General features: G+C 38.4%; 1 long non-coding RNA gene across 1 annotated transcript in view; it reads left to right on the plus strand.

The window, feature by feature from the left end:
• Positions 1–25,243, plus strand: part of LOC134675958 (uncharacterized) — a 141,142-nt gene that overhangs the window by 46,547 nt on the left and 69,352 nt on the right. The window contains exon 2 of the long non-coding RNA XR_010099830.1: positions 2,212–2,320. This is a non-coding gene — a long non-coding RNA (uncharacterized LOC134675958). The remainder of the gene's footprint in view (positions 1–2,211; positions 2,321–25,243) is intronic.

Genomic DNA, 25,243 nt, shown 5'->3' on the forward strand with positions numbered 1-25,243 from the left:
TTTGGTTTGACGTACACAAAAGTTTAAGTGTAAGGACATCACTAAAGATGTAGTTTTGGCTTACATGTTGCATATTGATTTATATAGACGTTTACTATTAGTACCCACTGAATGCCAATGTTGTTTAAAATCAGTTTCATCCTACATGCTCGATATATGAATTGGCACTCCTCCGCGCTCAGTATGATTTGTATTTGAATCAAATATTTTTGAATCGCTTATTTAAATATTCGTGGGATCAAATTATCTTCAAGTACGACCCTAGTAACTCCAAAGACGCAACCAAGTAAATGGCCACTATTATGCCTTACAGCAACCACATAAGGTCCACTATCGTTCATTTCTCTGTAGTACAGAGTTGAAGTTGGCAGACAGTATAAAATCCGCTTGACATTAGCGGTCCTTCGGGAGCATTCGTCCTCGGCCATTCCATCCGCTTGGCGAACGCAAGTTTGCGCGGCGTTTAGTTCAACCAGTATACCTATAGTATTTGTCTTTGTGTTTACGTATATATATATATATATATATATATATACACAGGGCGTCCCACGGCGATGCCACATGGAGGGAAAGTACCTTAAATATCATAGATAGCATATTTTGCTGAAAGAAGACTTCATTTTATTTTTAAAACTTAGTTAAATTGCATTCATACTTTTTTAATTTTTTTTGAAAAAAAATGTATGGAAAAAAATAATTCTCACATTGAAGCCTTTCGATCGGTATGACAAAGCTACAAGGTATTTTTTTTTAAAAACGAGTTGAATTGCATTTTAAATAATTTCATGGTTAAACCGGGAATCGAACCCGCTACACGAGAAAAAAAAATACCTTGTACCAAAAAAATAATTCTCACATTGAAGCCTTTCGATCGGTATGACAAAGCTACAAGGTATTTTTTTTTCTCGTGTAGCGGGTTCGATTCCCGGTTTAACCATGAAATTATTTAAAATGCAATTCAACTTGTTTTTTTAAATCGAAATAATGTCTTCTTTCAGTAAGATGTTCATTTACAATAATTAAGGTACTTTTCCTCCAATGACGCGATAATTTTTTTCCATACATTATTTTTCAAAAAAATTAAAAAAGTATGAATGCAATTTAACTAAGTTTTAAAAATAAAATGAAGTCTTCTTTCAGAAAAATATGCTATCTATGATATTTAAGGTACTTTCCCTCCATGTGGCATCGCCGTGGGACGCCCTGTATATACGTATTTTTTGACAACGTCAAATAATGTAATGCCGTGCAAGAGGTTTGACGTATAGAAATTAATTGTAGACTATAAAAACTATTATTAACAAATAAAAACATTTTTAAATAGCAGGAAATGTATTCTGTCTACATGCAGCCTGAAGCAAATGTTTGCCTAAAAATAATAACGCTAGCTAGTAGTAGGTATATCAGCAATGCAACTGAACAGCATTACGAGTCCAGTATAATACTTGCCTTTACCTAATTACACACATTTGTAGTGACTTCAAGGCTCAAGTTATACTAGGAACCGTCCTACGTAGGAATGAAACATTCTGACTAACGAGCAACGCCATCTGTTGGCAAAGTTTGTAACTCGCCACAATTACCACTTCGGTTATTATACGGGATTTGTTTGTGGTTTATTAAAGTGTAATCATGAAACTTTTCGGTGGAAATTTATGAGGGTTTTTGTTATTCATGAGGATATGTTAATAGAGGTTCTGTTTTAAGGCCCTTTAGTTTACCGTGTTGTTAAAACCAGTCCTGTTCGTTAACTTTGGTTAGCTTATTGTCCGCTGCCGCTGGTATAAATATAAGTATTATTTCTAGTTTATATTCATATTTACTACGAATGATTTTTTTAAGGAATAAGTAAGTAGGTACCTAATAAAATATCAATTACTACAATATAAGGTACACGACAGTCAGCAGTGTAGGTAACTTCGTCTAGCAATCTCGTATCCCCTTACTCATAAAACTTTACAACCCTTAATTATGTTTTATCTCATTCTTAAAAATACAGACAGATTAAGTCAAACAATTAATAGGTAATTGAGGTCTGTAGCGCTTATTATGAACAAAACCATTAGTCATTACTTCTCAGGCGATAACTCATTATTGGAGATGTACAGTGAAATCTCGTAAACTTTAGTTGCCACTCCGTCAGCTCGCTCGCAAAACTAATTCATCTCAAAGGAAGTGATGATTTATACTCAGTGTATTTTTTTCTTTCAGACCCTGGGCGTGTGGAGATGAGCAGTGCCCCCGGCCCAACCCTTCCCCCGCCCCGCACCCCGCCCCGCCCGCGAGATGCTCTCTCTGCTTTCTCTACTGCTTCTAACAGGTAAGTCGACTTACTGTCTTTACTTTAACTGCGACAAAGCGAAGTAACGTAACGTAAGCTTTGTTACCAAAATTATTTTAGGGGGGGGTTATTCTAAAAATTTTAAGGAGAGAAAAGAAATACAACCACTGTAATTACAACGTTTATTCGATTAAAGAACCAAGGAAAGTATTACCCGGGCCTTAAGGGCCTTGCAAACACTGCAGTTATCTTAGACTAGCTCTTAATTTTATCTAAATTGAGACTACACTAGGGACGAGAGAGAGCGAATGTGGGTTAGCGGCTAAAATATTATGGTTGAACACTTTTAGTCGAAAATTTACAATTTAACTAGAATATTGTTGGGCGCCGTAGAGGTAAATTAAAGATTGGAAGGAGCTGACCTGATCCGCAGGGTTTAGGGTACCAACAACACCGCCACGTCGTCACCCTCTCGGTACAGGCCAAGGCAGCACCCGCCGATCACCGGTCAACGCGGTTCACCGAGCACACACGTAGGTAGAACCCGCGCCAGGCGGATTTACAGGTAAAATTGTAGACCCTGGAAAGGTTTTCAAATAGTAAGACAAGAGTACACAACGCTTTTATCAACGCTGGAACCTAAATAACTTTGCAACAAAATGGAGTCCAGACATACATAATTTCGAATTTGGAACGGCACGCGTCAGGTCAAGGTTAACATTTGACCAGCGCGGCGGAAGGTTACTCTTAAAAAAAAACAAATAATAACTTACTCGCTGTGGAAAAATGGCCCGCAAAGGGTGCTCTGCAACATATGTCGACACAAGCGAGGTCTATAAAACACGGCCACAAAGGCCCTTAAATTTGGGGCTGCATGTGCCCCACTTTTTCGCCTGGGCTGAAAATAAAAATCACCACACTATTAAACTGAATCTTACACACAAAACTCGTCGCAAAAATCACTAAAATACTCACTCAAAGGGGAGATTTATCCCGATTGGTTTAGAAATCGCCTGAAAAGGCTTGTTCTTTGCGGAACAACTCCAAAGAAAATGTCCGACCTTCATTTTGGCAGGATATGACAGACCAAATGACAGAGTTGCCACAGCCCGAACTGGATTCGTGCGATCCTAGGTGATTTTGAAAAGAAAACATTACCTTTCTTCTTTACTTTATTTGGACTAATATTAAATAGAAAGGAAAAACAATATTTGAAGACAATTTTAATTTACAAACCCCTTTCGATTAAAAAAAAAACCAAAGATGCAGGAAGACACCGAAATTATTTTTAATCTAGCAACCCGGACCATGCTTAGTTCGATAGGGCGCTGGGTGAATACGCCTGCGCTCACTAGATGGCGATAAAGGTATCAAATGAAGATGGGTCCCAAACTAAACAGTATTGAAAAAATGAAGAATTAAAATTTTGTTGTTACAGTGCTCCCCTACCCGAAGAAAATTTTGACAACGGCAAAATTTTGAGCTGGCCCCCAGCTCGCAAAACCACCCTCTTATTTTCTAGACGAAGTCCCAAAAAAAAAATCGACGCCAAAGGCATAAAGGAAAGCAACGACCACCCAATTCGAACCCACGCATTAAACTATAATAAAAAAATAAGCACAGCCGAGCTGTGCACAAGTTACCACCTACAAACTATAATATTACTGTACTGTAATATACACTATGATACCCTAAGCGTATATTAACCTAACGAAACTAACGCTAATAAGCGAAGCTGCAAAGCTCCCTACCTACGCACTGCATCGCTGTATATCTTGGCGGCGCAGCGAGCGACCTGGGTCGCGGGCTGCACGTCCAAGTTATATGGCGGAATGTGCGTGAGGTAACAGATTATTCAATAATCTGCGGTAATGACTGAGTACAGTCAATTACCCAAGTGAGTCAAGGACAGTGTTTGATAGCTCGGCTAAAGAGCCACTGAGCTACCAGTCGACACTCTTCACAGGAACACTGGCCCTGCAGTGCGAAATCAGGGATTTCGCCCTGCACTGCCAACGCTCACTGTGGATAGACGGCTTATAGCCAATGAAATTGATCACGGATCAAACCTTTTAAGATTCCGGGCATGCCAGGACCCTAAATTCTTACCCGTATAAAAATCTTCCAACTCGTATACTAAATTCGAGAGTTTACGAACTATGCGGCACTTCACGTATTTAGGAGCAAGCTTAGCCATAAAGAATTTACTGGCGTCACTCAAAGGAAAAGTCTTTTTCATAACAACCTCGCCCTCACTAAACTCAACCGACTGTCGGCCCCTATTATAATAACGCGCCCCTCTATCGTGAGCTTTTATTAATGATAACTTAACCCTATCGAAAACTTCCTTTAAGCCGCCTAAAGATTCCGCGTACCGATCTGGAGAGTCAATTGATAGGTCTAGTTTCGAAGTCTGGCAATCTCCATAGACTTTACCGCAAGCAACAGCCTCCCTACCATGAACCAGAAAGAATGGAGAATAACGAACCGTTTCGCTGGTGGTGGAATTCATGGCGAACTGTACCTTCGGCAAAGCTACGTCCCAAGCTCGATGATCGTTCTGGACCATGATAGAGACGGACGTCATCAGGGTCTTATGATAGCGTTCTACGGTGTTAACCTGAGGGCAATAACGCGGGGTGTAATGAATTTGAGGAATGAAGTATTTCTGAAACAAACCTCTAAGCTCGCTACCAGTGAATTGCGTAGCATTATCCGCAATCACTGTGCGCGGCACGCCGTGCTTAAGAAACACCTCATCCTCCAGACGCTGAGCGATAGTCTTCCCTACGGCTCGCCTAAGTGGGAAAAACAACACGTACTTAGAAAAGCAACATAATACTGACAGAATATAAGTATAACCTGCCCTGGAACGTGGTAGTGGGCCCACTAAATCGATACTGAGCGTGTCGAATGGACGCGAACAGTTCTTAGGGTGTCCCATGATACCTATAGGGGGCTGCTGTGAATTTTTATACGCAGCGCAAACCTCACATCCTCGAATAAAATTAGCTACATCCTGGTACATTGAAGGCCAGTAATAATGTAACGATAATCTTTTATAAGTTTTAAAAACTCCTAAATGGGAAAGCTCCTCGTTATGACAAGTTTTAATTAATTCCTGTCGTTGACTCGATGGTATCACGACCTTCCAATCAAATTCCCCTGAAAGCTTGAATTTACTTTTACAGTAACGCATAAGTTTATTATTTTGAATCGCGTAATTCGGACACGAGCCTGGGGATACCCGGCAACGTTCAAAAAGCTTATCATACCACTCACAAGTATGAATTTCCAACACGGGTACACTACGAGATAAAGCGTCCGGAACTACATGTTCTTTACCTTTACGATGTACGATTTCGAAGTCATAAGGGGATAACCTACAACCCCAACGTGCTAACCGGCCCGTCGGATTGGTTAAATTAAAAAACCACTTTAAACTGGAGTGATCGGTAATTACCTTAAATCGTGGGCCACCCTCTAAGTATGGCCGAAAATGCTCGATACTGAAAACAACGGCAAGTGCCTCGCGCTCGGTCGCGGAATAATTGCGTTCGGCGCGGTTTAACGAGCGGCTCGCGTACGCTATCGGATGCTCCAGCCCGTCCTGCATTACTTGGGTCAAAGTTCCGGCCACGCCATACCCGGACGCATCACAATGTAGAAGGAACGGCTTTGAGAAATCTGGGCACGATAATATCGGTGCCGAAACTAAAGCCGACTTAAGTTTTTGAAAGGACTCCTGAGCTTCCCTCGACCACGCGAAAGGAGGAGCATTCTTCCGAGTACTCGTCAAAGCATTTAAGGGGGCTGCGAGGTCACTGAAATTTTTAATAAATCTACGGTAATAAGATGCAGTACTTACAAACATTTTAACTTCCTTACGGTTGGTAGGAACGGGGTAATCTACAATAGCTTGAATTTTGGAAGGATCGGTATGCAGACCACGCTCGTCTACTACATAACCAAGGTATTTAAGTTCTTTTCGAAAAAACTGTGACTTAGCAAAATTAATAGTTAAGTTAGCAGCCGACAAACGGTCTAATACCCTATTTAATAACGCAATATGTTCTTCAAACGTCTGACTAACTATTATTATATCATCTAAGTACACAAAAAGCCTGTCATTAAATTCGGGTCCAAACAACTTATCCATTAGACGCTGCTGGGTACCAGGTGCTCCGGTCAACCCGAAACACATGACCTTAAATTGAAACAAGCCACGTTTAGGCACCGTAAAGGCCGTTCGTTCGCGCGACGCCTCATCTAACGGAATCTGCCAAAACGCGCTTTTTAAGTCAATTGAGGACAGGAATTTCGCGTCCCTCAACTGGTCCAGAATACGTGATATATACGGTAACGGATATGCATCGCGTTTACTAACCGAATTCAATTTGCGACTATCCAAGCAAAAACGTAGCTCCCCATTAGACTTAGCTGTAAAAAGGGTAGGATTATTCCAAGCACTAGTACTAGGTTCAACTACGTCCTGCTCTAGCATCTCATCTAATTGACGGTTAAGCTCTACCAGACGGTGTGGCGAGATCGGATAATAACGTTGTTTAATCGGAGGACTATCACCGGTATCTATGGTATGGGTGAGCAAGTGCGTACGCCCCAAACCTTTCTTCTCAAACGAAATGTCCTTGAAATTACAAATAATCCCGTCCGCTATGGCACGTTGATCAGGTGTCAACTCTTGTAAGGAGCACAAGTGTTTTTCGGGCACGACCTCATTCACGGTAGTGTCCGGTTCCTGGTTCCCATACTGACTAAACAATTCCGGTGCGATATTGAACGCCTTAAAAAAATTAACACCGAAGATCATACGTGTACCCACGTCCGGTATTACATAAAATTTAATTTCGCGTGTTAAATTTTTAGCTTTAACAACCAAGTACATACACCCGATTATTCTCGAACGAGTTTTATTAGCTGCTATAATATGAGTATTATCCGTGGCAGAAACCAACTGAGCTCCTAATGACAAAAATTCCCTATGCGAGTTCGAACCTATAATACTGATCCCTGCCCCAGTATCCAAAAGACCACGAAAAGAACGACCTAAAATTCCCACCGACATGTGAGGTCGCTCGTCTTTATTCAAAATGAACCGACTCCGAACCACCGAAACGGGAAGAGACATTAAAGTACTAACTATAAGTGGGTAATCAGGACAGTCTGGATTAACCCCAATGTCCCCCATAATATCTTCACCAAATTCGACCAAATTACATGAGTTCCCACGCTCCAAATCGTAGGGACTCGACATTCGGCGGTCCGGAATAATTAGTTTTTTGAAACACCAGGCACAGCACCTGCATCTGGCGAAGTAGAAGTAGAAGCTCTAGGAAAACAATTGGGACAATCTGGGTAAGACACTCCCGCCCTACCACATTTGAAACAAACTACCCGTTTAGACTTACACTCCCTCAGACTGTGCGTATCTACACGACAACGAACACAGAACGGCTTCTCCAGCGGATTGGCTGCCTCAACTTTAGGACGCGAAGAGGTTTTACAACTCAAGTCTGCGGCCAAGGTAGACGATGAAGGTCTGGGAGGCTCCACAAAAGCATTAGCCCGCTGCCAGCTGTCCTCAAGCACGCGACACACCCTCTTCAAATCCTTTAAGGTAGTAACCGACTGAATGGCCAAAGGTACCGTATACTCCGGGCGAACATTAATGGAAACTATGTCAAATTTCTCCTGATCCGACAATTCCGTATTCAAACGACTGAAATAATTCTGCATAATGCTAATGTATGTAGAAATGTTCTCATTAGAACCCTGAGTACGATTTCTAATTTCCTTCAATAAGCGCCTGTCATAATCGAATGGCAAAAATTCATCTATTAAGACAGCCTTCAATTGGTCCCAAGTGGACACCTCAGTGCGTATACCGCGATACCACATTAGTGCGTCCCCATCAAATAATTCTACGGCTGAAGCTAAAAGCCTGGCTTCCGTAATACGACGCGAAGCTGCCAACTCCTCAACCCGCTGTAAAAAGGCCTTAACACACGTCCGACCATTAAATTTAAGATTTAAAGAACTAACTGTTTGATATTTATTAAAGCACGAGGTAGCAGGAGCTGTCGATGAAGTTTCAGGTTGGGCAGGGCTCCCCGAACCTTCCATCGCATCATCGAACCCAGCATTGGAACGAGTCGACACAAACACCGATAGCATATTATCTAACTTTGAAAGGATTCGCATGAGTCGATCCGTTAACCCCGAGTGCAAGGTGACATCAGCGGACTCCTCCGGGTTAATCCGTGTTAAACGATGATACAAGTGATGCCCTAAAGCCTGTACCCGGTTAAGAGACTTTAAAGTTATTGGAGTCTTGGCGGCCGTGGTCAAGTTTTCCAATTCAGTCAATTTATTTTGAATTATAGCAAGCTCCGGCGAAATGTGCCCAACATACTCTTCGATATCATCTGATGGTAAGTCCCTCGCTAACTTCCTAATTTGCTCCCTCAATCCCTTTACATCGTCTGCCGGAGTGGCATCTCGTACCTTCACTTCATACTCTAGTTCATCTTTATGCAATAAATTAAAGTTAATGGGGCGGTCCTCCATTTTAAAAAAATTTAAACTTATTGTTCAATTACAATCAATTTAACACAAAAGTTTTTTTTTATGTTGACGCTAATAACCCTATGACAATACCCCTATTCGGGACACAGTAATGCATGCAAAAACAATGTAAATAAAGATTTGAAACAATAAAATTGACCTTGTGTGCTCGGCCCGATACAACAGTACACTTCTACTAAATAAAATTATCAACCTACTATTGTTCACAATAGTACCCAAAAATAAACCTAAGAGGTAAGTTATTTATTTTTAATATATCTGGAATTTAAATACCAGCAAGAATGTATATTTAAAGTTTAGACTATTAATATTAACTCTTATCACTAACACTATTCAATTTGTATAATAAGTATTCAATTGACACATGTGCTGTTATCACTAAAGGTTATGACAGTAAGTAGAATTAATGCTACAACAAGTAGGTACACTAAGAAAAAAAAATGTTCAACCATAAATTCCTTTAGCTAACTTCTATGTGACTAAAGGTAGCTCGCTATGAAGGCCCCGCGATGGGTGACACTGTTACCAAAATTATTTTAGGGGGGGGTTATTCTAAAAATTTTAAGGAGAGAAAAGAAATACAACCACTGTAATTACAACGTTTATTCGATTAAAGAACCAAGGAAAGTATTACCCGGGCCTTAAGGGCCTTGCAAACACTGCAGTTATCTTAGACTAGCTCTTAATTTTATCTAAATTGAGACTACACTAGGGACGAGAGAGAGCGAATGTGGGTTAGCGGCTAAAATATTATGGTTGAACACTTTTAGTCGAAAATTTACAATTTAACTAGAATATTGTTGGGCGCCGTAGAGGTAAATTAAAGATTGGAAGGAGCTGACCTGATCCGCAGGGTTTAGGGTACCAACAACACCGCCACGTCGTCACCCTCTCGGTACAGGCCAAGGCAGCACCCGCCGATCACCGGTCAACGCGGTTCACCGAGCACACACGTAGGTAGAACCCGCGCCAGGCGGATTTACAGGTAAAATTGTAGACCCTGGAAAGGTTTTCAAATAGTAAGACAAGAGTACACAACGCTTTTATCAACGCTGGAACCTAAATAACTTTGCAACAAAATGGAGTCCAGACATACATAATTTCGAATTTGGAACGGCACGCGTCAGGTCAAGGTTAACATTTGACCAGCGCGGCGGAAGGTTACTCTTAAAAAAAACAAATAATAACTTACTCGCTGTGGAAAAATGGCCCGCAAAGGGTGCTCTGCAACATATGTCGACACAAGCGAGGTCTATAAAACACGGCCACAAAGGCCCTTAAATTTGGGGCTGCATGTGCCCCACTTTTTCGCCTGGGCTGAAAATAAAAATCACCACACTATTAAACTGAATCTTACACACAAAACTCGTCGCAAAAATCACTAAAATACTCACTCAAAGGGGAGATTTATCCCGATTGGTTTAGAAATCGCCTGAAAAGGCTTGTTCTTTGCGGAACAACTCCAAAGAAAATGTCCGACCTTCATTTTGGCAGGATATGACAGACCAAATGACAGAGTTGCCACAGCCCGAACTGGATTCGTGCGATCCTAGGTGATTTTGAAAAGAAAACATTACCTTTCTTCTTTACTTTATTTGGACTAATATTAAATAGAAAGGAAAAACAATATTTGAAGACAATTTTAATTTACAAACCCCTTTCGATTAAAAAAAAAACCAAAGATGCAGGAAGACACCGAAATTATTTTTAATCTAGCAACCCGGACCATGCTTAGTTCGATAGGGCGCTGGGTGAATACGCCTGCGCTCACTAGATGGCGATAAAGGTATCAAATGAAGATGGGTCCCAAACTAAACAGTATTGAAAAAATGAAGAATTAAAATTTTGTTGTTACAGCTTAAACTATTCTGAATTAACGATTTGTTAATGTTTTGATGTTGTTATGATACGAACCCGACGCTCCTGAGTGTTCTGTCATTCAATGTCATGCCCAATTGCCCATGCCTACTAATCAATAATAATGTCTCAACTAAGTGGTATGAACGGAGCATCCAGTTTACAAGTAAGGTCCTTGGGTACGAAGTTTGTATGGCCGGAAGGCGCTCCCATGGCTCCCACCACTCCCTGTCATCCAACCATGACAGTTGACAGTGTTAACTATGATCATAGTCCAGCCTATTGAATATACTATTATCGAATCATCAAACGTGTTGAAATGAGCTCCAGTGTGACATATTATTACGTAAATGAGGACTAGTCACAAACTTACTAATCGCTTACATGTCGATTCGGTATAAGTGGTTATACGAACATTCGATTATCTAATTCAAGGTGGTTTATATTTTCATAAGAGATAACTCGCGGTCACTACACGAGAACCTACATATTATACGTGCTCCCGTATTAAGCTGCCTGTCCACTGTAGCGGAGCGAAGCAGCGGAGCGTTTGGCCATCAATAGCGCAAAGAGAAGCGGAGAGTTTATGCAATTCTATTGGTGAATTCATTTTTATCTCGATCACCGCTCCGCTGCCTTGCCCCGCTCCACTGGCACTGGATAGACACTAGAGAGCCATAGACCATGACCACGTTCAAATTAAAAGTATCTACTTAAATTAGGTATGTTTTAGGGTTAAACAAGGACTGTTATAGAAATTGCAGTAGAGAATTACGTAGGGTAGGGTGCAATTCATCAGTTGACGCTGTTAGCCTCTTAGCAATTATAGCACGTGAAATTGGGCCTATGATGTAATTATGGTAAAATTGCGCTTTTTGTGAACTTCATAATGCAATGTCTACCTATTTGTACGACTCTGGCTCGAAATAAACATTGTTGTTACTGAGTTTGGGATCAAATTATACCAGGGACGTGCTCAAAGAGTTCAGTCTGTTGTGGTTGCGCCGGTAACAAATGGCCGAGATTTATCAGTTGATTGCCTATTGTTAAGGTACTCTTAGTTTTGTTGTTGTTGCTAAATTGCTTCCTATTAGGTAAGTATAAATTTGTGTTGTGCGAAGGTAGGGACGGTAGGGTTGTCGAGATAATATCAAAAATTAATACAAGCTTTAAAACATCTCTTGGATTCGAATCCCGGGAATATTATATTCTCACTCACTCTAATGCCGTGATAAATTGACAATAGAGGCAAGGCGTGTTCAGAAACGTGTGAGCATCTTGGCCGCTCCCATATATCTGTGATGGCAACTGTACGCCCTTTCCTTAGTTTGGGGCTAAGTCGATCTGTGTAAGATTGTTCTCAAATTATTATTTAATTATTTTGATGTGTATTCGTTAAATCAAAACCAATTTCTTGACATTTCTAACTATAGGTATGTAACAACGAAAGAAGAATGAAAAATAATATAATTGGGTCTTATGTTTTTTCTACAAAATGAAACTTGACAATCTTGACATCTTTAGGTAACGCGATAGAAATATCTTCAGCTGATGTGTTTGGACGAGGTTCGTACCGTACATCCGAGCCATCATAAATCAGAGATCCTTCCACAGCGAACCATAAATATAATATATTTTGAACTTAAGCTCTAAGCAATAAGACTGTAAATCGTGCAGTATTCACGCAGAGGACAGTAAGACACGCGTCATAAATATGTCAGCAATTCTGAACTTTAACGCTGAAACTGTTCCGCGTATATGTAAATTTGTAAGCAATTTTCAACTATAACGGAAAGTTATAAGGTTGTTAATTGTTCAGATATTTACGATCGGGGGATACAAATGATCCGCGAGACTTTGATGGATGTGGATTGTTGTGGTCCCACAGCGACCCTCGGGGTGGTCACAAAACTTGTAATGGCACCGATTGAAACGTAACCACATACAGACTACAAAGTTTACCTAACACCTCCATTAATAAAAAAGTGGCCGAGTGAGAGTCGGGCCACACAAAATTATGGTTCCGTAAATCCGTACCTTCATATGATACAAAAGCTCTTAAGAACGTCATTGTAATAAGAATAGACTTTTTTTTGAAAAAACCGGTCAATGTAAAATAATTTTCGAGCATTTTTTTTACACTTTATAATTTTATTTACTTAGTTAAGTAATATTTAAATATAATACTAACCAGGTATAAATAAACTTCTAATTAGTTTTATTGTACTTATTGTTTTTTTCTTATTTTTGGGACGCATCGTTTAAAAGTGAGAAGATATAAACAATTTGCACAATATGGAGATGTAGGTACATACCTGCCTACATTAAGAGGTCCACAGGGACAATAAAAATGATTGCTGTTGAGTTGACCTTCCGAATAATTATTTGCGACATAAACACGACGATCATCGCTCTTTAGGGACAAACCTAAGGTCATTGAACTATTGCTCTTAACTCAAAAACAGCTTCTTATTAACATACTTTTAGTAAAACATTTTAGGGTTCATGGCAAAAATATCTGCCCGTATGTCACAGTAATATGTCTCGCTTGAAAGTTGAATTACACACGCACACACACACACAGTTGAGTTTAGTACGTTAGTTATTTATACATAATGATAGATGGCGCTGGACACAAGTGCTATGGGTTTTGTGGTAAGTGGATCATTAAACTTTAGCGATTGTAACTAGTTATCGTATAATATGACAGCGCCATCTTCATCAGCTGTAAATTTACGGCCAAGGCTAACCTACGTCTTAGTATTTTCTTTGGCTGTTTTTAATTATTTTAGCTTGAGTAGAATACTAAATTGTTTGTACGCGGTCGCATTGAATTATCTACTTGCCAAAGAACGGAGACCCCGATCGAATTGATAGCAGTAATAAGAGAAGCAATTTTCTCCGGTCAATGAAAGGTAAAACTCGGACCAAGCTAATTGAGGGGAAGTATCCGCCAAACTGACCGAGGGTAGGCTTTAAGTCGTTGCAATAAGAGTTACGAATGATCAGTTAAAAGTGTCGAAGAATGTATGCGATAGGAACGCTGCAGCTGACCATTTGTACACTTTATATCGTAGCAGTAAAGATTAAGATTGATCAAATGACTGTGCACGGAAAAAAATAAGCTCTAGCAAAGTACCAATTTGGCTTCGTTAAAATTTATTCAGTTGGATACAACAAATACTTATTTAGAATGCGGAATAAAGCTTTGTAATTGACAAACAAGCAATTATTGCTAAACGTTCTTGGTTGTTTTAACCAAGTACTAATCTGTTTTCAAATAATGCCTTAGTCAATATAAACGCGTGTTATTTACTCTTAATACATTTATTTGCGTAATTTTACCAACTTACGTTAACCTAGTTGACTTCTTTGATTTTAACAACGAACTTTGCAGGCTCCCTCCGAGCCAAGTCACTCGGTTGTAAACAGCAAAAACTTATTTATTTCTAGCCATTTCATTTTCTCAGTGTGCCGAAGAAAGTATGCGGTTCGGACACGGACAGATCACGGCTATCCGGACCCTGGGGCTAGAGATATTAGCCCCATTTTTTAAACGTAGGCAAAATGATGACTTAACTCAAAGGAACCAGTATAATTTACTTACTTTGATCAGATTGAAAATAGTAAGAATATGAGTCTCAAACTTAGATTTAAATTGCGACTGCAGAGGCGGCAAATATGCGAAGTCACTGCTACATTGAAAATTGGCGTTGACGTCGCTCACGCAATGTTCGACTAAAGCCTAATGGTAACATTCCAATTCTAACCGCAGCTGCACTACCGGTACTGAACGCGTCGCTGTCATTGTCAATTTCCATAGTAAAATGAACAGTAGTGCAGCTGTCGTTGGAAATGGACTGTCGCCTTAAACAATTCCTAAACATCAGCATCAGTTCCAAAAGATCGGATAGAGGTAGACTCCTTGTGACCTGGATATCTGTCGTTAACAATGACCTTAATATTTTTAAATAGATGTCTCGACAACCCAGAACAGATTCGCCTGGAGAGGAATGATGTGGAGAGCCGACCGAAATGAAATGGGAAAAAGCTAGAGGGTGAAACAGACATATTTGCTATAAATGTCTGAGGTCAAGTTATACAGGACACCGTAGTGAACGCAGCAAAATGTTTTGTGAATTAGCAGAGCGGTCTCACGGGACACAGGGGAGGCCCGCGACAATCGCCTCCGATTACACATGTTCATTACTGGGAGATTTGTGGGCTGTGGGCAAACAGCTTAGGGGATCAACGCTCGGTTTTTTTGTTTGTGATAATTGATGAGTCTAGATACTCTAGATCTAGCGACAGACTTGAGGAAACCAGAGGAGTTTATTCTGGAAGATTTAGGAGGTTTGTGGGCTGTGGGCAAACAGCTTAGGGGATCAACTCTCGGTTTTTTTGTTTGTGATGATTGATGAGTCTATAGATACTCTAGATCTAGCGACAGACTTGAGGAAACCAGAGGAGTTTATTCTGGAAGATTTAGGAGGTTTGTGGGCTGTGGGCAAACAGGGGGGCAAAATCGTCTGTTTTTGCAGTTGTATTAAACAACTATTCAAAATTATCAATCTGGTGCTGGAGCATTCCATGAAATTGTCTACCGTTGTCCCGTACAAACGCGAAGTTTCTGAAGATTTAAAGGTATAAGAGTTTCCTTTTCTATGACAAATGAGCCGAGAAAAAAGTCGCAACACAGGAAATAAAATGCGTTTGTACGGGACAGCCCGTGGAATGCTCCTGCTACTTAACAATACCGACACCACGAACTAGGAAAAACTCGGTATCGAGGCGATACGTAAAACTAGTTTTAACTAGGGTAAGCACATTTACTTTACACTAAAACGGGTTTTGACTGTAACATACAATGTTATTTAGCCCAAAGTAATGTGGAAGAAGATACGCGGAATCCGTCGTGGCGTAAGTAATGTCGTTGTTTATGAGTTTCGACGGAACCAGTGGACCGATCTAATGTAATCAAACCGGTTACTCCTAAAAAAAGGGTTCCGCGATCTAATTATCCTTGATATCCTTCGATCTACATAAATATACGTAAGTATAGGTATAGCAGCCCGCGATGTTGTCCGCGTGCGCGTGGAAGGATGATAATGACTGATAAAAACCCTGTGTCCTTAAATTAGCTATTTAACTGATTAAATTAGTGCTAAAAACAGATTTACACTCTGGAGTTTGTACATTTTCGAACAATTTTACGATTAGATATATTATTATGGAACTGGAATGGAGATAACAATACTGTAATAGCAAGGTAAAAAATTCTTAACGTTAACGTTGTCTTTCTTTTCAAGATTCATATAGATATACGACATTATGGAATTACGATGGAATTACGAGTTTTATACTCCCTGGCAATTTCGCAATATTGTCTCAAGTGTGACAGAGACATCATTACTATTTACCATGGGTGCAAGCGAGATGTGTGCCGCGGGACCGATTCTGTTGATTGTACGGATTAGCTACTGCGGCATATCAAGTTACTCTAAAACCTGCCTTAGCTATAATACCTTAAAGTCGAAACTCGATCGGATAGCAAACGGGAATCACAGCGGTGGCTATCGTATTAATACTGCGCTCACTCCAAAACTTACTGTAGCGTGAAGAGTTTAAGGTTGAAATTAGATTGGAGCCAGTTCCAGGATCACAAGTAAGGTATTAGTTGCAGTAGTCTGTTCGTAAAGAGAGCGTGTTCCGAAGCGTACAGGAACCCACGCTCAAGTAACCAAAGTATGACTACAGACAGATGTGCTAGTTGCGGAATGGAATGGAATCAAAAAAGTTGGAATAGTTCTCGGGAATTTGAGGAAAACTTTATGGGAAATTATTCGCTTTGGAAACGAAAAACATTGATCTCCAGGATACTAAACTATGAAAATTATGTGAAAACTTTTAATGTGAAAATTTGCGATTTCGATACATTCTGACGGCACATCAGTATTTCTGACCTTGAGAAGCCGTGTAAAGGCCCACTCACTAACTATCCCTTTATCCATTTTGCAAAACGTCCCCTCTTTTAAAAAGCGTGTAAGATTTTTCATTTATAAAATTCTAAAATGTCCCATTGGGAAAATATTAAAATTGCATCTGATTTCTGTCACAAAATGGGGTCTATTATTATTTATTTATTTATTTAAAACTTTATTGCACAAAAGAATAACTTAATGTACAAAAGGCGAACTTAATGCCATGAGGCATATTATCACAAAAATATTACTATGACCAAATGAATTGTTTTGCACTGAAGTTGTGAAATACAGAAATAAAACTATATTTCAAAAAATCTTATAAAACTAGATCTCGAGCTCACAGATCCACTAGTGTAAATGACCATGATGCCTTGCACTCACACAGTACTAGTTTCCCTGAGCTTACCCAATCACATCGGCGGCATAGCATAGCAGTGGGGGGAAAGGGGGGGCTATTATGTAAATCTTTAAGGTTACCTTTACACTCGTATTAGTCTTGATGACGCTTTAATGTCGGCAATCAAATTATACGCACGGCCATTGTTCTCCAGTGTGGGGGGTGGAAGGTGGAGGGGGGGATCGGATTTAACGTAAATTGGAGATAAGATGAGCGTAGATAGAACGAAAGACGAGTACGTGGAATTGGGTCTTGGGAGTCCCGCGAATAACCCATGTGACTTGATTGTATAATAAATAAAATGAGGCTAACTATTTAAGGGGCATGTGGCAACTCATTATACATAGTTACAGTAAAAGCATCTAACTATATAGTCCTGCAGCGCTGGCTATATTTTGAGCCCTAACTTAAAGTATTATTAAAGTCAAATTTTTTTTCGCTTACGAATGCTGTTTTAAGCTGTTAATCTTACATTTTGTTTTGTGTCACAGATATTATTTGCTTTTTAAGTTATTTAATAATTTGTGGTAATTATTTTTATTTTGAATTATTTTGGAGAAAAGAATATTCGAGAGAAAACATGTAACTGTGTCGCATTTAGGATAGTTTTTTTAATGTGAAAACATAGTTTGTGTCAATTACGTCCATTGCAATCGGATACTATGTCATACTATTCAAAATGACTCAAAAAATAATTAAAGTTAAAAAAAATTGCTGACGTCGCATTTAATCGTGTCAATATGGACATTACATGTTTTTGTGTCTTATTGAGGCACAGCTGCATAAGATTTTTGATAATTCTGTTCTAACAAGCTATTACCATAACAAAAGAATATTAAGGTTACTAGAGTTCACACCTTATTAATATAAAAGGCGGGATAAATAAGAAATATGAATTTGTGTCAGTTTCATCCATTGCATAAACAAATAATACAAAAATAATGTTCGCGTTCATACGACGCTAGCGGGTGGCTCTTAACGGGCAACGCGGGCCATGCACGGGGAGCGGGCGCGGCGGGCGCGGCGCGACCTTGGCGTGGCGGCGGGTAAGGGCCTCTCTCTAAAAACCACACGTTGCGTACGCAACGCATGTTTACTTCGCCTGCGCGCCAAATTAACGCAACTTATGCAAAGTTATACTACTACAAAGAGAACTTATAAATATTGTACAATGTCACCATTTATCAAAAGAACTGTAAGTAAGTACATCTTATTGCGAGAATTAAGGTCTGTTTATAAATCTATACACATTATGGTTACGCATCATATACTTGTGACAATGACAGGGAATAGGTACCACTTGAGTAAAATTTGCTTATTAATACCGTGACTTGAGGTAACTTTCATTCTTTGATAAAAATATTACTTCTTGAACTTAATTTATATTAATGTTCTCAAAATTTTGATTTCTATATCTAATCAAGTCTAACTTCAATATATCTTAATTATATGGACTAATAAATTTTAATATAATCATTTTTTTTTCATTATAAATAGCACAAACCAGTCTTTCCATACTTAACGTAAATTATGCACATTATTTTTTTAATGTATTTTTTGTTCTTAGCATTTTTTTATAATAGATATTATTAATTATGTACACGTATTGAGGTTATTTAATGCCTGTTTATTCTGATGTTTTGAATACATTTACCTTAAATAATAATTACCAACACTTTTGATAGTTCAAGGTTCTTGGATAATAATTACCTTTGGGTTCAATTGGCGTAAAGGACATTTTGGCGAAAATGAGTTATATCCACTACCGTAGCCTCAAAGGGTTTAACTGACAAAACGCCAGGATATCTTTCCAGGAGAGCCAAAAATCAGTTTTGTTTTGAGAAAAAAATCAGACCTTTTTTGTTTGTTTGAATTAACTGATGCCTGTATGTGGCTTATTCCTAACTTTTTGAGGTATTTTAAACTGATTTCTTGAATACAATGCTTATTTACAAAAATAGCATGTCCGTTACGCCAAAAAACACGACTATTTTTAAAAAGGCGTCCCTTACGCCTCTTCTTTAATGTTTATCTTATCAGAAACAGGGCGTAATATTAAATAAAAATTATAGAGATGTAAGTATTCACTGTCAAGTTTTCCCCATTTTTGTTATTTTGGATACTTAAACGTGGAAAAGGTCGTTCTTAAGAAAACAATGTTTTTTTACACACTACAAAAACAATGTTTTTTTTATTTGTTTATATTACTTCAAGTATATTAATTAAATTAAATTTGGTAGGTGAGAAGAGATCTCTGCTAAAAACAATTGAAAACCGAAGGGGAAACATGTTGGGGCACCTGATACGTCACGATACTTACATAAAATCTATAATTGAAGGCAGAATAGAAGAACAGAGAGGCAGAGGAAGACCGAGACGTGCATATATTGACCAGGCCAAAGAGAAAATTAATGTAGTGACGTACCATGAGCTCAAAACAGTGGCAGAGAAAAGAACGGAATGGCGAATACTCCACCGACAAGAGCTAGGCTCTTAAGAACAATGATGATGATGATTACTTCAACATAATCACTGCTGTCCTACCATTTATACAGGGTGTCCAGTAATTAATGGACAACCTTCTAACCATCGACAGGGCACCTTAGGCTGGTCCAGAAAATGCACTTATAGGTTTAGTAAAAGTTTCGTGGTTTTCGAGATAATCGCACTTTTCTAATTTTGGTTCCTTGTTTCACTGTAATGATCGCTTAGGACATAAATGAAAAGATTTTTAGCTTCTGTTTTTTGAAAAATATTCTCAAATAGGCCTGCTAACCGAACCGATAGGCAAAACAGTTTTTCCATAGCCAAGGTATATTTTTAAAAGACCTTAATCCAAAAAAATACTTTGGTCTCTAACATTTTTAAGAAGTCTGATCGCTTGTGGTGAAAACAAAAAAACGTATGGAGAACAGAGTGGCCAACTTTTTTAAAAATAGTTTATCTAATATTGATTCTAAAATGGTATCACACATGCTATTTACATTTCTACAAACAAAGATTATGGCCTAGATGGTGGTTAAAGTGAAGTATGGTGCTAACTAGTAAAAAGACATAAAAGTGCGATTATCTCGAAAACCACGAAACTTTTACTAGACCTATAAGTGCATTCTCTGGACCAGCCTGAGGTGCCCTGTCGATGGTTAGAAGGTTGTTCATTAATTACTGGACACCCTGTATATATTGATATACAACAATTTGTAACAAATTAATTTTACTATAGAAAGTATTACGCGTTATTTCTGTTTGTAATGTTAATTGGATTATAAATTTTACTTTTATATATACTAAAGTACTATTAGGTACCTAATAGTGGTTTTGAAATTTCGTATGTCTATTCAGTAAAACTTATTGAATATGATCGCATATTTATGACATTATATTAGAGTAGAAAAAGGCATGCGGCCAGGCTTACGTACTTCTATGGATTTAAATGCAAACGTTATACCTAGACAGTAACTTTCATAAGGTTAATCCTGTAAATTAGGGTTTAAACAAAAAAATATTAATATGACGTCTTAATCAATATTACCAATGACCCAGTCACAAACAAAACTAATAGTTATCAGTCTAACCTTAATTAAACGCCATAATTATCATTTGAATATAGTCATGTTTTATTATTTTTATAAAACTGATGAAAAAGTACTAGAGATGCAAGGGATAGTTGTTTGGCCGGATACCGGATATTCGGCCTGACCATCGGCCGAATATCCAGTATCCGGCCGCCGAATATCCGGTCAGAGGAACTATACCTACGTTTCGGTTTTTCAGTGTTTCCTAGTAAAAGTTCGCGCACACTCATTTCTAGGTTCGAAATGAGTGCGCGTACAAGTCAGTGGAATGATTAAATTGTTTTAAAATAATAAATAAGTACGATTATGACCGTGTCTGTTTCTTAAATCCAATTTTATTACTCCGAAATCAAGCAATGTTACTATCCGGTATCCGGCCGGATAGTAAAATAATAGCCGGATAGGTCAATACCGGATAGTAACCGGATATCCGGTGCATCTCTAAAAAGTACCCACTAGTTCAGTTTAAATTGTCAAAATTTAGTAACCCTATAAATAAAGCAATGAGCACATGAGCAGGTAATGCAAGTACCTACTTAACAAAAAAATTGACAAGGAAAGTAGGTATAACTAGGTCATCCCACGTAAACACAAAAAAGCAACAATTATAAACCCGAAATTATACATAGTATGGGGGCGCAGGCGTATCTCTTACATTGAATCTCTCTCTCGCATAAATATACAATAGTTATACATTTTTTGTACATTAGTTGTGGGCGTAACGTACATTTAGCACTCAAAAATTTCCTATGCAAAAGGGCGTATCCTACACAAAGTTGGGAGTTACGCCAAAATGTCTCACAACATTTTTTTGAATTGGTAGATACGGCCAAATGCGTTGGAAAACTGTGTTCAAGCATTGATTTTTCATAGGGCTTAATGGACATTTTTTTCAAGTTAACAATACGTTAAATATACTATTCGATAGAGAAAAAAATACTGAGTATAACAGCATTTTTGCAATTTTGTCCCTTACGCCCTTTGACCCTACGGTAGTCGTTAGACGGTAGTCGGTTTTGTTCAGAATTCCAAGCGCTTTCGTTCTGTATAGTGAAATTTTTTATATCTCTTAAAAAGTTGCCTTTACGACCAAATTTTTGCACTATGAGCTTGTAAAAACAGCTTATCTAAAGGGGCGTAAATGACCAGTTATAAATTAGAAATTCATAGATATTATCGTTAAGGTTACCGCTAAATATAAATATGATTGTAAATGACTTACATGTATTTTGTCGTCCTTTAAGCCCTTCGTTTGTCTTGATGATTTTTCATATCGTATCTCGTATGGTCAATATGGTCGTAAAGGACATATTTTACTATTGACAATTTTTATTTTACTTGCCCTTTATGACCCGCCCTAAAATGATTTCACTATAAGTATATGAAGCGAACAAGGTTGTAAAGGACTTTTCTAATATTTGTATCGTTTACTACCACGAATTAGTTTCTAAACTCTAAATTTAAAACAAGTAACATGGACTTAGCGACACGGACTTACATTTCTCTTCAAATTAAAAACCTCAGCTCGGTGTTTGTCAGCAACTATCATCGTTTTACTCGCAGCGGAATTTCTTATAGTATATTATATATATACATAATTTCTTATATTCTATAATATCGTTGTTTATCGACTAAGCCAATCTGTGTAAGAATGTCCTATAAACTCATTCATTCATTCAATTGTTTCATAATCGTTCTAACAGAAAATATTCTGCTCCTCAAAGGAACATATTTTTTTCAATAACTTTTAAAATTTATGAAGTTTTGTATTCAATGTACACCATCATCATTGTAATTGGCGTTGCTTGCCACGCTTTATACATCACAAAATTAGCAATACATTGCGTCTTAAAATAATCTTAAAAAGTGTACTAAATACCGAATAAAAGTTATTTTTAAAAGTTGCTGATGTAACATTCTCATTCAAAAGGTAGGGACCACTTTGTCCTTTACCATAAAGACGAAATTTTATTGTATCTTTATTACAAATAACCTGTCAGAGAGTCCTTATGGCAAGGATAAAGTGGTACCTTTTGATTGCGAACGTCACGAATGTTGGTCAGTATGAGGAGCCTAAATTTTATTTTTAAATATACTTACAACATACCTACTCCCACCAGTGTTGCCAACTTGGCATAAATGATGCCAGATCTGGCATATTTTCACACGCTTTGGCACCAACATTTTCCATTTAGCATCTGGCATATTTTTTAGCATAATTTAGTCTCAGCCAAGTTTGCACCAACTTGGTAGCAACAATATGCGCCATCGCCTTATGTGGTTCATAATTTTCTATGAATTTTGACTTTCGTGGACGGATGGACGTCGACGGACTATATAAAGTTGGTCAAGCAGATCTTGTCAGTAGAAAAAGGCGGCAAATTTGAAAAATGTATGTGTTTTAAGTATCTAATTTCAAGTGATATTTTAGCATTTTTTTAGCATAAAAATTTTAAAAATCTGGCATAATTTTGGCATAATCTAGACATTAGTCTAGCATTTTTTCAAAATCCGAGTTGGCAACACTGACTCCCACACTATGAAAAGACTTAAGTTAATAATTATGCCTCCGAATGAAATAAATACACTGTAATGGCTCCTCTACACGATGGGCCAATGCCGGCCACTCCAAGGGAGCAAGTAGGTACTCGCTACCCGCGTAGGTAGCCTTCCCCGCGTACGCCGTTCATGCAAAGTTTTATTTTGCCAAATAGTAAAAAACCGTTGTTGAAAATGACCCAAATTATGAATGTTGTCTCGATGTGGCATTATAACAATGTAGACATGAACTTAATAACATGAATTTTTTTTTGTGGCAGATACATGAAGTTTATAAGAAAAAAAAAGATTAAAAGTAAAAGCGGTGGATGAATTTGAAACACATTTATTTGAATAACATATTATAATATCCTGTGAAGTACAACACTTCACTTACCGACTATAATTTTATTTTAGGCATTTTAGGTTCACTATTAGGTATTTATTAAATGTCATTATACCCGTGGATGAAAATGACACAAAATGCGTGTGTACGTCAGAAGCCACTTTGCTTTTACAGGGAAACAAAGAATTTCATCTCGAATATTCTTTTTACCGAATGCTGTTTAAAAAAAGAAATACCTAAATTTCTACCTAAGCAAATACCTAGGATGACACAAATTATTATTATTAGGTTTAGTATATGGTCTGAAAACTATATGTAAAAAATAGGCAACATTAATAATCTTATAACTTCAAAAGTTATTGCTATCGGACTAATAGTCCAAAATCTCTCGTTAGGTCTTTAATGAACTACAATATCTTACTATTATTTTAATGCAGTGTACAACAGCCATTATTTCCAATTACGACATTAGTTCCACACTGTCTAAAGCATTGGAGCATGTAGCCAAACTCCTATCATTATTCGCTGCCAATAATCGGCACACGTAGGCACTAATCCCTCTCCGCCCCCCTTTCCACTAAAGCCCCCCCTGATTGATCGTGCGACAGCTGATCTACGTATTCCGATCAGTTGGCGATCTGGCTAATGCGTCAGGTAAGCTAAGGATTATAAATTTCAATACGTATACCTAGAGCGCATTATCGCAGAAAAAATTAACATTGCTCTCTTAATACATCGGTAGATTTTGAATTAAACTAAACGTCCCTTAAAAAAGACAAATACTCTGCGCGGAGCGGGTCCCATCCATTCGTCCCCCTCGCTGCCGAGACTTCAGGCTGCTGGTACGCTGAGGGTTATCCCTTCCTCCGGGAGCTGGGTCGTCGCCTGCTTGAAAGGGGCTCCGGGTTACGCCTTGATTGGAGTAAAAAAGAAATATGCCCGCAATTTGCGAACTTCGCGGTAGGTCCTGTAGTCTGGTTTCCCGAGGCAACGACTCGATATTCTATGAAAACAACTACAGTGCAGTGACAGCGAACTTGCGAAACTGGATTAGCGCCATCTATCAACGGGCGCGTGAACCAATCACAGCGGATAACTACCGGGAGGTATTCTGATAGTAATAACAGGTTATGAATTTGATCTGAATTTGTTACGAATATGACCTATAAGTGTTAAAAGTGACGTTTCTGAATGAAAAATTACACTTTTAGACCGTAATCAATTTTCCTTACCTAGGTATATATAAAAAAAATGTCGTCGCTTACAAGTAATAACTAAAACTGATAAAAAGTAACATCTTAAACCTTGGAAAAAACTATTTAAGGGTGTTGACAAACGTCTATCAAGTTGCTGTATCCGACCGTATGCTTGTTTACCACCATCGAGTTACTTGTAACATAGATAATCATCTTGTTTTATGACCGTAGAGTGCGAACTAAGCTCGCTACGTAAGGGTCATATACTTTTGCACTATGTTTTAGGCACAGACCACTTAAATATGTACTGGACGGACAAAACCATACGTGGTCACTCCCTATAGGTGTTAATTTAGTGTGACCCGATTATTTTAGTCTACATCTATTATCTATTGTGCGGGAAGTAAGTGCAGTGCAGAATATGAATATGCATTTTTATCTCAGCTTATGCCGCTGGGCACGA

This window comes from Cydia fagiglandana, chromosome 23 (genome assembly GCF_963556715.1).
Source record: "Cydia fagiglandana chromosome 23, ilCydFagi1.1, whole genome shotgun sequence".
Lineage (NCBI taxonomy): Eukaryota > Metazoa > Arthropoda > Insecta > Lepidoptera > Tortricidae > Cydia > Cydia fagiglandana.